The 16,057-nt window shown below is 39.2% G+C and overlaps 1 protein-coding gene and 1 pseudogene across 1 annotated transcript in view; both read left to right on the plus strand.

Moving 5' to 3' along the window:
• TMTC2 (transmembrane O-mannosyltransferase targeting cadherins 2) overlaps positions 1 to 16,057 on the plus strand; it is a 435,678-nt gene that overhangs the window by 303,052 nt on the left and 116,569 nt on the right. The window lies entirely within an intron of this gene.
• Positions 15,055 to 15,155, plus strand: LOC114114194 (U6 spliceosomal RNA; annotated as a pseudogene).

The raw sequence follows: 16,057 nt of genomic DNA on the forward strand, positions 1-16,057 counted from the left end.
CTGTCAATACCCCTCCCCTATTACATGCAGAACACAACTAAACAAGAATTGATACTCCCCAACCGGCAACACATATACACAAACCTCACCTCCCAAGAAATGGTAGCATTTTTATCTGGAAAAACTGAATCACTCTAGGGAAAAGATTTCCATATACCTGCATTTGGAGATCTCTGAAAATGACCTGCTCCCTAACCAGACACACAAAAGTGACTCTTTCCAGTCTAGAAAGCACGTTTATGCCTAAGGAATTCATTCAGCTTTTATTAACTCTACTTGTAAAATAACAATGGGCAATCAGAGATCGTCTGTCATTTAGGAAACCCTCAAATGTAAGAGATTGGAGCTGAAACAAATGGATTAGCAAAAGGAAATGAGGGAACAGAAGAAAAAAAATTGTTTGAGATGGTAATATAGCATTTTGTGGAGTGCAGGATGACTTAAAAAAATATGAAAAAATAAGAGCTTTTAGAAATTAAAAAGTGCTGGAAAAACAAATTTCATTTGAAGGGTAGGAGAATAAAGATGTGGAAATGTTTTCATATACAAACAAAAAAATGAAATATGTGAAAGAAGGAATTATAAAAGAAATTAATGTGGGGCCCCAAAAAATAAGGAACAGAGAAAGGGAAAGGACATGACTCAGAATTGAAGGGTATGAGTTGCTCTTTGGGCCATTGACAAGATCATGCCATGTCTAGTCTAATCAGTTAGAAAAAATGTGTTTTACCTTACGAAAACCTTTTCCATTTCCTGTTCTGATAGGATGGTAATTCACACAGCTCCAAATAAGAAGAGAATTCATGTATACCTCTTGCTGCGACTATTGCCTTTAGATGTTCTTATGGAATCAAAATAGAAACATTTTAAATTAGATTGATAAATGGCCACCTTCAAAAATAAAATTTTTAAATGCCTGATTTATCTTTCCTCCAATAAAATCACTTGGAAAAGAAAAACATTGAAAACTTTACCTAATTCTGAATATACCTAGACTGTGACATAACTTTGTGTATAGAAACCACGTATCCTTTATTTTTCCTTCTTGTTTTCAAGCATGACTATTTTAAGTTTCCTGTACTAAAACTATGATTTTACAAGCTGCTTTATTTTTAAGAAGATATTTTAAAAGACAAAATTTAGTTAGAAATTTTCAGTTTTAGTTTACTGAAGCATATGGAAGGAAGGGAAGAAAAGACATGTATTACAATTCAAATTCTAATCCCCGCCCCCAACAGAACTTTTATAGTTTCCGACTTGCTGATTAGATGAAATATAAACCCTATTATGGAATGGTTTAAACTCACAGTGCCAAAAAGTCCAAAACCATCCTTAATAGTTTCTTTTTGAATTATGAGATTTGGCACATTTCTGATCCCAGTGGATTGCCTTTGTCTAATTTTGGGTTTGTTAGCCTGGTAAAATGCCATTGACTTAACATGAAATTGGCAAGGTAGAAAATGCCACACATTTTGACTTCTGAATGCTTCAAATATAAAATATTATAAAATGGAATTGGCTATTACTCTGAAGAGAGAGGAAAAGAAATGAAATGGTGTTTTTACTGTTCCATCAGAACTGACCAAAGATACAATATGTGCTTTGCAACTGACTTGCAACAAAATGAGACTTATATTGTAAATTAAGATTTCATATAAAGAATTATATTTTTCTGATACAACTTTGACAAAAACAAAAATGTTGGTGCTTTTATTATAGCCAGTGGTATGTCTTTTAGAACATTTTTGTACAAATTTTTCTTTAAGAATTTTTAGTATAGATAGTATTTAGAAAAGTTCAAAAAGATTTAGGATTTCCCAGAATGCTTTGACAAATTCCATAGATCAAATCCTTTTTTATTCCTCTGACAAAAATGTCCTTTTCCCTCTCTGCCTGTTCAAATTTTATTTCCCTCTGTGAAGTCTTGCCTGCATCTTTTAAGCAATTTTTTTTTTTCCCCTTTCTCTATACTTCCATGCTACTGATTTTCAGTATCTCTGTAGTGGCACTTTTTCACTTGAATGACAGATATAAATCTATGTCTTTTGACCCTGAATGTGGGGCAGAGAGTAAGTCTTTACTTATTTTTTTATATCTTTAGTATAAGGCATTTCACAGTCTTAGCCACTGTCCTTGCACCCTCCTTTGTATTTCTCTTGTTAAGTTATGTAAGGGCTGGGCGTGTGCCATTTTCCCCCAGTTTTGCTTAGATGTAATTGCTGTATAGTACTATATAAGTTGGCCTTCCCCATTGGCTCAGCTGTAAAGAGTCCGCCGGCAGTGCAGGAGACACAGAGACATGGGTTTGATCCTTGGGTCAGGAAGATCTCCTGGAGGATGAAATGGCAACCCACTCCAGTATTCTTGCCTGGGAAATCTCATGGATAGAGGAGCCTGCAGGTTACAGTCTAAGGGGTTCCAAATATTTGGACACGAGTTAGTGACTAAACAACAACAACAAGCTATATAAAAGTTAAAGGTATACAGGCAGCTGAGTTTTAAATATTCTTGTTTCCCTAGTCTGAATCTCATGCCCTCATTAGTCCTACTTCATTTTGCCAACACGTGCATTGAGATTTATTATCCATGCTAAGGCATCACTCTAATTCCCAGTGGTATATACTGAATAAATGAATGAGAGTGGCTTGATTGTAGAATGGATACAGTGTAGTTTTCAGGACCCTGAAAGGGGAGGTAGGCACAAGAAGGTGTACATCTCCTGAATGCCTGTGATTGATATGTGTTATTTCATGAAGCTTTATGATGAGTACTACCTTCTTTTTATAAATGAGAAAACAGCTTCTAAGGTTTAGGACATGTCCCAAGAATAAATAAGCTACTCAATAGTAGAATCGGATACATCCTCAAGGACTTCTTAATTAAGCATCGTTAATATCCATTCTATATTAAATAATTTTGTGTGATGCTTTCCTTCCTTTTATACCTGATTAGAGATGCTAAAAGTCAGCTAGTGCTCCTGCCTCCCCATAAGGTATGAAAATAGCTTATTTTTAGGCATTACCTCTAAATACTAGTTTAGTTTGAATGGGTAAACACATTTTTATTATTAAGCTTTATAGCTCATGAACTTAGGACTTCTGTTTTTGGCTATTGGCACTTTTAAGGTCCTATGTTACTCAATCACCAATGTTCCAGGGTGCCCTAGAAAATAGTTCTGCATTAGGGTCATTGGTAGCCTCCATGTTTAAATATAGTTGGGCCTGGGTGACCCAACTATAGAATATATAGAGCTTTCATACCAATGTCATGTCCAGTTAAAATACTAAACACAAGTTCTCTTTGAAATTGTGATTTATTCCTTACTTGAACTTTGTTACCTAGGACTAATGCCATGAATTTAAAATTGGACAAGCACTGAGAAAGGAAGGAATAAGTTTCCATTATCACCATGTTTCATATGGTTTTATAGTTGTTTCTAAAAACATGTATGTGCTTTAGTTGTGTGTACATCCTTACTTTTTCTTTCTTTTTTTTTTTTTTTTTTGGTCCTCCTTTTGTCCTTGTTCAATTTATTTCAGCCAAATATTTTGTAGTTTTTTTGAGCCAGTAAAATTAGTATTGATCTAAATTGTAGTAAAAGGAACTTGGCTGTTAGGTCATTTTCCAGATTTAGGTTAGTAAGAGAGAAGGAAGGATATGGGAGACTCTGACAGTAATTCTTGATACAGCAAACCTTTATTTTGGCTACTGCGTGGAAGTACTGAGCCAGATTTCTGTGTCTAGCCAAAGTTAATTGGGCTACATAAAACTCCCTCTACGAAAGTACTTGAAGTTCCATGGAAAAGTTCCATACCCCAGGCTGGAATGGGGTCAGTGTAGTTTATCTGGAAGTGCAGCACTGTGTGCTTCCTTGGGCCTTTTGTAATGATTGTTACTGTTTAGAGCTGAGACTATTTTTCCATTTGGTCTTCTCTAAAGGAAAACTCTTCCCACTTTGCACGTTGACTAACATTTAGGTTCCTTTGTTTTATTATAATCACCGTACAGTCATGTTTAGATTGGAGGGAGCAGGAAACAAAAAATGTTCCTGTGACTCGCTGAATGATTATTATGGGTATATACAGTTGATGTTACAAAACTTACTCTGTGAAAAGAGAAGGCGTGTATCACATATATTGTGCTACTGAAACATTGAATGAAATATAGAAGAAAATTTGATTCAATGCAGTGTTCAGCTAAGCATTTTATATGAAGTTGCCACATCTAAACTTACTGGCATTCTGGCAGTAATTCACTTATCGTTGTATTATTTTTAGTCTAAATCATAATGAATCTGATAGTTCTTTTTAAGCATTTTGATATGTAGAATCCATCTTTTTTAAAATTTAGGTATAGTTATAGATCAATCTTACGATTACTCTACTTGTTGCTGCCAAATGACCTACGAATCCAAGTACCTCTGAAGTATCTCAGACTTTTATTCTGCTTTTGTATGTCAGTTATTGAAAGTCATTGTTAGGAGATATTTTCTTTTGCCAGATATTCTCAGAAATAGTAAAATCAAAATACTCAAATTCTCAGGCATTGAAAGTCACGTGAAATAATTATACCTAGCTTTATATCTAAGTATCATGATGCTATGTTTGAAAAGAAATGTTAGCTTTTTATTTAGGGGTAAGTAAGATGATACTAACTACCTAGATACAACCTAGATAGCATATTAAGCAGAGACATTACTTTGCCAACAAAGGTCCATCTAGTCAAGGCTATGGTTTTTCCAGTAGTCATGTATGGATGTGAGAGTTGGACTGTGAAGAAAGCTGAGTGCCAAAGAATTGATGCTTTTGAACTGTGGTGTTGGAGAAGACTCTTGAAAGTCCCTTGGACTGCAAGGAAATCCAACCAGTCCATTCTAAAGGAGATCAGCCCTGGGTGTTCTTTGGAAGGAATGATGCTAAAGCTGAAACTCCAGTACTTTGGCCACCTCATGGGAAGAGTTGACTCATTGGAAAAGACTCTGATGCTGGGAGGGATTGGGGGCACAAGAAGAAGGGGATGACAGAAGATGAGATGGGTGGATGGCATCACTGACTCTATGGGCGTAAGTTTGAGTGAACTCCGGGTGTTGGTGATGGACAGGGAGGCCTGGTGTGCTGCAGTTCATGGGGCTGCAGAGTCGGACACGACTGAGCAACTGAACTGAACTGAAGATGATACTGGGCTTCCCAGGTAGCTCAGTGGTAAAGAATCTACCTGCCAATGTAGGAGACATGGGTTTGATCCTTAGGTTAGGAATATTCCCTGGAGAAGGAAATAGCAACCCATACCATTATTGTTGCTGGGGAAATCTCATGGACAGAGGAGCCTGGCGGCTACAGTTCATAGGGGCTACGAAACAGTCAGGTACCGATGAGTGACTGAGCATGGTGCAACGTAACCTAACATCCCAATTTCCACCTTGTCATTCTTCCTGCTGCATCGTGTTGACTCTCCTGTTACGTAATAAAGCGTGAGCACATTTTAATGTGAGTTAAACTTCATTTATAATTTTTATTTTATATTTTTCTAGTTTGATAATTTGTAACAGAAGAAAATTTAAGCATCTTTAGTTATTAAAACAGCACGCTTATTTAAACCTGTGTTTACATTTTGCTCAGTTGGTAGAGAATCTGCCTGCACTGCAGGAGACCTGGGTTCGAGCCCTGGGTAGGGAAGATCCCCTGGAGAAGGAAATGGCAACCCACTGCAGTATCTTGCCTGGAGAATTCCATGGACAAAGGAGCTGGGCAGGCTATAGTCCATGGGATTGCAAAGAGTTGGACACGACTAAGTGATTAGCTTTACTTTTTTAAAAGGTGGTACTGACTGCATACATTTTCAAAACAAATGTCTTTCATTTCAATGATTGGATAAACACTTCTGAAAGAAAGTTGCCTTTTTTTCCCTTGTAACATCTGGATGTGTGTATTTATACAAACAAATCTACACACAGAGGCATATATGTAAATGAAGCCGCATCTGTTTTAAAATGTGAGAGATTTCATTTCTGAAGCCTCATAAACAGTAAATAGTACAGATGAACCTATTTTCAAAGCAGAAATAGAGACACTAGACATAGAGAACAATGACCCCAAGGAGAGAGAAGGTGGGATGAATTGGGAGATTGGGGCTGACGTGTCTGCACTGCTGCTGTGCTTTGCTGTGCTGTGCTCAGTCGCTCAGTCATGTCTGACTCTTTGTGACCCCGTGGACTGTAGCCTGCCAGGCTCCTCTGTCCATGGGAATTCTCTAGGCAAGAATACTGGAGTGGGTTGCCAGGCCCTCCTCCATTTATACACTACGATGTATAAAAGAGATAACTAATGAGAGCCTACTGTATAGCCCAGGAGAAGAAAAGGGACAATCTCTTCATAGGACGTATATTAAGTTAACCTTAAAAATGCATTTCAGTATACATTAGGTTTGATTCCACTTATACAAGGTCCCTAGAACAGTCAAATTCATAGAGTCCGAAAGTATACTGGTGGGTTGCCTAAAGAGCCTGGGAGTGGGGAGGGAGAATGGGGACTTAGTGTTTAATGAGGACAGAGTTTCAGTTTAGGAAGGTGCAGAATTCGAGATGGATGATGGTGAGAGCTGCACAGCGATGTGAAGGTGCTTATTGCCACTGAACTGTACAGTACAGTATGGTTAAAACTGGATGTTTTATATTGTGCGACTTCTACCACAATTAAAAAAAACAGTGAAAAGTTAAAGCAGGGGCTACTCTCTGTTGCGGTGTGTAGGCTTCTCATTGTGCGGGCTTCTCTTGCAGAGCAGGGGCCCTGGGGTGTGTGGACTTCAGTAGCCGTAGTGCGAGGCCTCAGTAGTCATGGTGTACAGGCTTACTTGTCCCAAGGCATGTGGAATCCTCTGGGATCAGGGATAGAACCCGTATCCCCTGCAGGCAGATTCCTAACCAGTGGACCACCAGGGATGTCCAAGAAATCTAATGTATTTCTTAATCTTATTTCTCCATAGGTACTTTCTTTTCTCTGATTTTAAGATTCTCTCTTTGTCTTCAGTTTTCTGTAGTTTGGACATACTACGCCTCGGCTTATCATTTGGGGATTTATCTGGCTTAGTGCTCCCTGTGTTTCCCAGATCTGTGGTTTGGCCTTTATTATATTTTGGAAAGTTGTGCATCGATATTACTTTAAATATTTCTTCTGCCCTCTTGTCTTTCTTTCCCATCTGATATTCCAGTTACTGGTATGTTTGTTGCATGTTTTGAGATTTTCCTCTAGTTCTTGGATGTTCTGTACTTTTCGTTCATTTTCCTCATTACATTTCAGTATGGGAAGTTTCTATTGACTTATCTTTAAAGTCATTGATTCTTTCTGTGGTCATGTTGAGTCTTCTTATGATCTCATTAAATTTATTCTCGATTTCTGTTATGATATTTAGCATTTCTTCTAATTATTCCTTAGAATTTCTCTCTGTGTGCATTATACCTGTGTTCCTGCATGTTGTCTGCTTTTTCCATTAGAACCTTTAACATGTTATTATTTCAAGTTTCTTTTCTGACAGTTATAACGTGTCTCATGTTTCAGTATCTTAGTATGGTTCTGACGCTAACTTTGTCTTTTTGGACTTTTTTCTTTCCTTTTGTCATGCTATGTAATTTTTTTGTGGGATGTTGGATATGTTGAATTCATCATAGAGTATATTTCACAAAGATTATTCTTCTTCGCCTGCCCTCACCAGGAGGGGATCTTGTTTTGTTCTTTACTGTGAGAACCTCATCGGTTTCTTTGGAAATTAAGACCATGAAAGAGTGGAAACCACACCCTCCACCCAAAGACTGGCCTTCAGGAGTTTCTCATTCTCAGGCTAATCCACAGTTGGCTTTCAGCAAGTCATCAAAAGTACCACTTAAAGGGTACCCATCAATTCATAGCTCCTGATTGGATGAAGACTGTTTGGGAGGTTGATATCTAATGAGTTCTATGAAGCCTTCATGGCATATTTTTCCAGTCTAGAACAAGAGGGCCTGAGATGTTGACAGTGATAATTTAGACCTGAACTGAAGACTATTAAATAGTCTGTCTAGAGGCAGAGAAGTTCAGACTTCTATTTTCCATCTCTGTGTCACCTCTGTACTTGATTTTTTTCCTGTTTAGCGACCCACATTTTCCTGTGATCTTACACATTTTCTCTTAAGAGAGAGAGAAAATATTATTCTGTAATAATGCCAAATACCCATGTGTGTATGCTTCTCCTTGCACACTCTGCTGAGACTTGGGAAGGATCCAGTTTAGAGATATGCTTGTCATACGCATTTATACATACAAACTCATTCTCCTGGTAATCTGCCAGTCTCTGACCATGTACTGTGTGTGTCTTTTCCCTTTTTGCCTGGATTAAATGTTCCTGTAATTGTGTATGTACTATCTCTGGTCACTTCACACTCTGGAAATTAAAGTGAATGAGCTTTGCTTACTAAACAATGCTTATTAAACATTGTTTAATATTTAATTTCAATAGCTCTTTCTTTGTAAGTCACAGAAATTTATTATTCACAGAAGGTGACTCAAGAGTCATTAGACTAAGTAGAAATTTAGTAACTTATGTTGTTAAGTAACCTTAGTTTTTCAAATACATGGGTTTTGAGATGGTTGAGATCAAATGAACCTTTGTTAGCTTCAGGCCTTTTAATGGTGTTAAAAACAAGGAATGTTTTCTCCATTAGGCTGACTTTCTAAATAATTTCCTGAATTTGGATATTGTAAAGAGAACTTGTAAGCCACCAGCACTTGGACTGAGCAAGTAGCCTGTTGTCTCGATGCTTGACCAACTTTTTCTCTGTGAACCACCTGAAGTATGATACCTCCTTTTTGAGCCCTCCCTTCCCTGGACTTGCTCAGGCGCAACAGATTCCTTGGTTTCTGTTTTCTCCTTAGGTACTATGTACAATGAGAGCCCTTTTAAGTATGATCTTGCAATTGGTAAATGCCCATTTCCAGAGTTACCATGGCATTATTCAGTCTATAAGAGCAGGAGTCATCTCATAATCGATTGCCTGACACCGTGCTTGGCACACAGTGGATACTCTCTGAATCTCTGCTGAGGGATGGGGGTGGGTGGGTGCATGAGTGCATGGGTGGACCTATCTGTAAAGCTTATCTTTAAATAGCATAATGATTCCTCGTAATACACTTCTGGACCAGGCCAATAAGGTAATACCTTAACTGTGAAACCAGATTGTCTCTGTCTGAACCCCAGTTCTGACGAATCAAGCTTTTGTGCCTTGAACAAAGTAGACTAATCTCACTGTCCCTCAGTTTCTTGTTTTATAAAACAGATAATAATAATATCTCAGGTGTAATACAAGGATTTAGTACGACAATACACAGAAAGTGCCTGGAATAGCACCTGGCACGTAGTAAGCTGCTCTTAGAGTGTTTCTGTTCTTCTCATATAACCTATAAAGAGAAAGTAGAATTGCAATGTGCTAGGACAACAGACTCCCAGAAAAATCTGTCCTGGGGAAGCAGAGATGAATGGAAACTTAATTACGCTTGACAAAGATCAGATGGCCTTGTGCTGTGAAAGGGTATCTTTGTTCACATCTTCTTTGTTAGGAGTGTGGCGGAAATAGGAAGCTGAGGTCACAGGAAGACCTCACCAGTGCTGCTATTGGAGTCTCCTGGTTTCAGCTGATAGTGCAGTGTTGTTGCAGTTGCATTTGAATTGTTGACTTGTCTGATTTAGGTGAATACTTATGAGAGGGAAACAACAATTAGGGTAACTATAGAATAATTCCTTCCTGGAGAAGGAAATGGCAACCCATTGCAGTACTCTTGCCTAGAAAATTCCATGGATGGAGGAGCCTGGTGGGCTACAGTCCATGGGGTCACAAAGAGTCGGACACGGCTGAGTGACTTCACAATGATAGAATATTTGTTCAAACCAGGAAGGGATGGCTATTATTTTTACACTCTAACAGTGGACATAGAGTAGTTTCAGGCAAACCAGAATTGCTTCTGAGAATTACTTACAAAATAGGAAGCACAGTAGACTATTTCAATATGCATGTGGTCTGGTTTGTATAAGAACCTTTATAGGACATTTTGGCCTCCCTGATAGCTCAGTTGGTAAAGAATCCTCCTGCAATGCAGGAGACCATGGTTTGATCCCTGGGTCAGGAAGATCCACTGGAGAAGGGATAGGCTACCCACTCCAGTATTCTGGCCTGGAGAATTCCATGGACTGTATGGTCCATGGGGTCCTAAAGAGTTGGACGCTACTGGGCCACTTTCACTTTCAGGACATTTTACCTTTGATAGGCATCTTTACCTTAAAGTCCTTTCAGAAGAAAATAAGGGGGTCATTCATTCCAATTCCATTTAATTTTGTTTGTTAGTAAATTAAAATACAGTGGAGTTTAGGTCTTGGCTACTATCCCCAGTCTCAGTGTCAGCTGGCTGGATCTAGGAGAAAAGGAACTGGCATTCCTTTTCTCTGTCATGAATTGAAAAGCAATGGAAGCAAAGGAGTATAATGTGAATTAAGAGCTTACCTTTCTCTAATCTGAATTTTTAACCAATGATGGCTTCCCTGAATTGAACTCCATTTTTTAAGCCAGTAGAGTTTAATCAGTCCATATCCTTTGATTGACAATTGAGAAAAGCAAAACCTATTCAAATTAGTGGTTGTCCTTGGTGATTCATCTTCTTGGTATCAGAACCGGACTAGAAGTCAGGTTCCTGGTGCACTCAGATGGTAAAGAATTTGCCTGCAATGCAGGAGACCTGGGTTTGATCCCTGGGTTGGGCAGATCCTCTGGAGAAGGAGATGGCTACCCATTCCAGTATTCTTTCCTGGAGAATTCCATGGACAGGGGAGCCTGGTGGGCTACAGTCCATGGGTCACAAAGAGTCAGACACGACTGAGTGACTAACACTTTCTGTGACTGAATCCAGTGCTTTTATGCCATACACTGATTCAGTCATCAAAGAAATTTACATCTAAATAAATTAAATAACCCTCTGTATCCTTACTGCTGAAGATTTCTACCAAAAAAAGGTATGAAATTAGGGAATTATTTACATCTGGCTTTATCTTCTTGTGAGAGCATTTGGATTTTAGAGTTGTGGCAGCCTGCCAGTGGCAAATGGAGGTGCAGAGATCGCCTGCCTTTTATGGTGTCCGGGGATCGCTTGTTCTCCTTTGCGACCCAGCTGCAATGCAGCTGTTGTTGGCACTCCCGCTTCTCCTCTCTCACACTGCAGCTTTCCTAACCATCCCCATGGGGTTTAACTTCTGAGCACAAGTGTCAGCTCTGAGCTCTGTGAGCCAAGGCTGCCTCTTGGGGACCAATCAGCGTAGCAGCTTTCCACGTCATGGCTAAACAGTTTGGGATGGAGCAATCCAGCAATTTCTCATGACAAACAAGAAGCACCCATTTGCACAAACAGTGCAGCCGGATGGTTGGAGTTGTTGCAGTAGCTCTATCTGGGGGCTTTCCAATGACACTGATTCCTGAAACAGAGATCACATGGACCGCTTTGTCCATCTAAAGTGTCCTGTTAGTGTCTGTGAACTTGTGGTGGCATCTTATGGGCCACGGAAGGCTAATTGAAATGGTGGTTTCTTTTTTTTTCCCCCTTGTATAGAGGAGGTATTGACAAAAATGACAGGAGTGACATTCTGGGTGTCACTCGAGCCTCATGATGTTGTCAGATTTACCCACTGAAGCCTACACACACTATCATGGAGGCAACAGGACTTCCCAATGACAGTATGAAGTGTGTTTTCAGTATTTTCTTTTCCAATATATTTAAAGTTTTCATGCAATTATGACTACTTACCATGCATCTGGCAGCTTTCCAGGTGGTGCTAGTGGTAAAGAACCCACCTGTCCAGGTGGGTAAGAGTTTCAGGTTCGATTCCTGGGTTGGGAAGATCCCCTGGAGGAAGGCATGGCAACCCACTCCAGTATTTTTGCCTGCAGAATCCCATGGACAGAGGAGCCTGGAGGGCCACAGTCTGTCGGGTCACAAAGAGTCAGACACGACTGAAGAGCCTTCACACACACAGCATCTGGCCCTTGGCTAAAACTGAAGTCACTCAGCCGTGTCCAGCTCTTTGGGACCCCATGGACTGTAGCCTGCCAGGCTCCTCTATCCATGAGATTTTCCAGGCAAGAATACTGGAGTGGGTTGCCATTTCCTTCTCTGGGGGATCTTCCCAACCCAGGGATTGAACCCGGGTCTCCCGCATTGTAGGCAGATGCTTTTGCTGTCTGAGCCAGCAGGAAAGCCCCAGCTTTTGGCTGAGTGTTGACTAAATCAATCTCCTACAGTGGTTTACGATTAGAAGAGATTACAAGTGGGAATAAGAGTCTATATGGTAAGGGTCTGGTAAGGGTCACAACAAAAGCAGGAATCAAGTGTTCTCTTAGGGGACCCAGAAGGAAAAGACTCAGTTTAAAGAATTCCAGACTGGTTTATTTTGGCCTTGGTTATAACTGGAAAGTTAACTAAGAATTCTAGAATTTTGAGGCTTTCTCTTTTAATTTTCAGTTCAACTATGAAAAAGTAAATCTACGCATTAATCTTTATTTCTAATTCCAATTTATGTTTTGATTTTCTATGTTCTTTTTCCAAACACCCAATATGTCTCATTCTCTTCTACTGACATGATCATGTCCCCTCTCCTTCAGAGCCAGACATATTGACTGAGGGCATCAGTTTCCTCAACCCTCTCCCCAGACTTACCGCCCCCCCCCTTCTGGCTTCCAGACCTATTATTCTGTAAAAATACACCTTACTGAACTTACTTGTGTCTGATCTCTGTGTCACTAAACCCGCTGGGAGTTTTTCAGAAATTGACGTAATTGACTACTCGTGTCTTCTTGAAATACTGTTTCACCTAGTTCTCTTGATTTAGCCTGACTAACAAACCACACCTTTGACAGCTCAGATGTCTCAAAGGTACTGTATTATTCTCAGAACTGAGCTTGTGATTCTCCTCCGTTAACCTGGTCTTTTTCGATTATTTACCTACTTTATCTCAGTTTCAGGATCAGAAACCTTGAGGTCATCTTTGTGACCTCCATCTCACACCCTCTCCCTCTCCTATCCATCTTGTAATCCTATCTGTATTACCTAAATATCCCTCCTGTCAGTCCACTAGTCTTCCTCTCCATTATCAGCCCATCACTCTCTTTTAAAAGCCTGGATTAATCTGCCTGCATCCCTTCTGTTCCCATTACAACCATTATCCACACAACCCTCAGAGTGATATTGACAAAACAGATAAGGACAAATTCCTGCATGTAATCTATCTGAAGGTGGGCTCTACCTTCAACCTTTCCGAATAGCCCACCTCTATTCCTTCTCTCTGGCTCCCTCACCATGGGTTCATGCAGTGTTTTTGCCACAGAGATTTTACCTTTGCTGTGTCTCTACTTCAGGTATTTTTGTCTCCCTTCAACTAGTTAATCACACAGCTCTCAGATTTTTTAGAGCAAGCAGCACTTCCTTTGGAAGACTTTCCCAAGTACTTCAACTAATTCTAAGTGAAATTCACTTAGAATATTATGTTGTACGCATGACACCTACAGTTTTGGACTCTTCATGAAGGTGAAGGTTGGCCCTAATTCACCATTCTCATCCCAGTGCTTAACGCTGCTGCTGCTACTGCTGCTAAGTAAGTCACTTCAGTCATGTCTGACTCCCAGTAAATATTTGTTGGATTAAGCAAATCAATGAGTAAAGTTAATGGATTGCTGAAAGTTTATTGTTTTAATTACAAACACATATTTTTCTATTTAATTTATGAGTCAAAGAGAAATTCTGTGTGCTATTCTGAAGTCTAAAAATAGCTGATTTTGATATTTAAACATGATTTCATAATTACAAAGTAAAATTTTAGGATATCTGTATCTTCAGTTTAATTGTAAACTAAAGAAAATTTCTACTTCACCCCAACATCCTCAGACATTTTAATAATAAAGTATTCTCATAAATTTATATTATAGATGGAGAAGAGTTTTAACTGAGTTTAGAGTAGCAGTGCAAAACACCCTAAGCAGTTTGCCCAGATAGAGCTTAAGATGTGGTTGTATCCTATCAGATTAATTATCTCCTACTGAAATATTATTGTAGTATGTGTGGATGATGTCTTTAAGCTTGAAGGGAAAATATGCAATTGAACAGAAGTAGAAAGGAAGTAAAAGTTTGTTATATAACAGGATATCTGAATAAAGCTAAACATCTTTCATTATGTAATATTTTAGAAATTGGCTATTTGTATTAATACCTTAAAATCTTAATTTTTTAACTCATAAATGGCAAAGCTGTATAGAAAGTACCATATATTTTTTTACTAATAAAATATTTAAAATATTTGTGAAAGTCAAGCTACTTATTTTAAACAGTAATTTAATATATTTTTCTTCTCTTTTACTGAAACCATGCTTTAAATAAAGGCTTCTTTTGTTTTTGTTTTTGTTTTTTTTACCTTTTTTCTGGTTTTGCTTTCCTCTTGGCATTCTTGCAAGTTTTCTTTTAACTTCTTCTCAGGGAAGCTACCAGATAGCTGGTGTTTTTGCCAAAGCTTGATCTGTGACTTCCTCTCTGGTCAGGCTTTCTGAATTAGTCCTCCATATTCTCCTGCTGTAGCATCTCAATCAAATAGGAATTGATTGCTCCACTACACATGTACCTTCCTACCTACACTTGCTCTCAAGAAATCTTTTTCATGCATGTAAATGATGCCTGCATTCACCTAGGTGCCACAAGCCAAAGCTATGGAGTCACCTTTGACTCCTGTTTTTATGTTATACCTGTATCCAATCTTATCAGTCATACGTCTACAAAATACTCCACATCTAACCACATCTCACTGGCTCCACTGCTTTTACCCTAGTCTTTGCCGTGGAGTATTAACAACCTCCTCAGTGGTCTCCTTTTTTTCTGTGCCTGATGCAGTCAGTTTTCCGGTCAAGATCTCAGGTTTTTTTTTGTAAAAATATGTGAGATCATCTTTTGCTTCTATCTAAAATCCTCCATGGTGTTCTGTTCTAGTTAAGAGAAATTCCAGGGCTTGCTTCCACAGCACATACCCTAACATTGAAATGATGCAGAGAGGATTACTATGGCCCTCACACAAGGATGACATGTATTCATGAAGTGTTCCATATTTTGTGTAGTTCCCAGAGGCTGTGCGGTGGCTTTGCTGGTTAACACCAAGGAAATGCTACGAGTCAAAGCAACATGTGACACCCAATATTGAAACTGTGACTTCTACTACCAAAAAAAGTTAACTCCAGACTCCTTATAGTGACCACTTTGCCATACACAACCTGATCACTCCAGTCTCTCACACTCATTTCCTGTGATTCTTTGTGGAGTTTACTCCCCTGCCGCCATATTGGTTTTTGTTAGGCTCTGACATTCCAAACATGCCATGTCTTTGCATGGTTCTCTCCCTTCCTTTACTTAGGTTGCTTTTCCAGCGTCAGCAGAGACTTTTCTTGAGGACTTTCTCAAACTCCATCCCACCGCCAGTGTGTGTTGCTCTCTCACATTAGCCTGTGTTATTTGTTTATTTATTTTTTACCAAACTACATTAGACTGACAGCGTCACTGCTCCTGTGTGAACCTACCATTCCACCACTAGAGTGTGAACTGCAGGAGGCCAGGAGCTTCATCTTGATTACCAGGGCTGTAACACAGCATGGTACACAGCAGGAGCTTAGTTCATTTCTGTGTAGTGCAATGTCACATCTCTGAAGGATTCCCTTTCCAGGGGATGAAGTTGTTCTGTGTTCTCAGGACACTTAGTTTGACACTAACGCAGCAGTATTTTTTTTGATAGTTTACTTTGGGTGTGTACTTCCCTCTGCATCAATCTTAAGATACCAGAGAACCAACCCTCTCATTCGCCTTTGAAATCCAGCAGTGAAATGAGCCAGTGATAGAGGCAGTGCTAGCCTCCTCTTTAAAATATTCTTTCATTTAAAAAAAAAGTTAATCAGAACATAAGCAGCATCTTGCAACCCGCTTATTTCATTTAGCAATGGATCATGAAATATCTGGTGGCTTAA

The sequence above is a fragment of the Ovis aries genome, chromosome 3, assembly GCF_016772045.2.
Source record: "Ovis aries strain OAR_USU_Benz2616 breed Rambouillet chromosome 3, ARS-UI_Ramb_v3.0, whole genome shotgun sequence".
Taxonomy (NCBI): domain Eukaryota; kingdom Metazoa; phylum Chordata; class Mammalia; order Artiodactyla; family Bovidae; genus Ovis; species Ovis aries.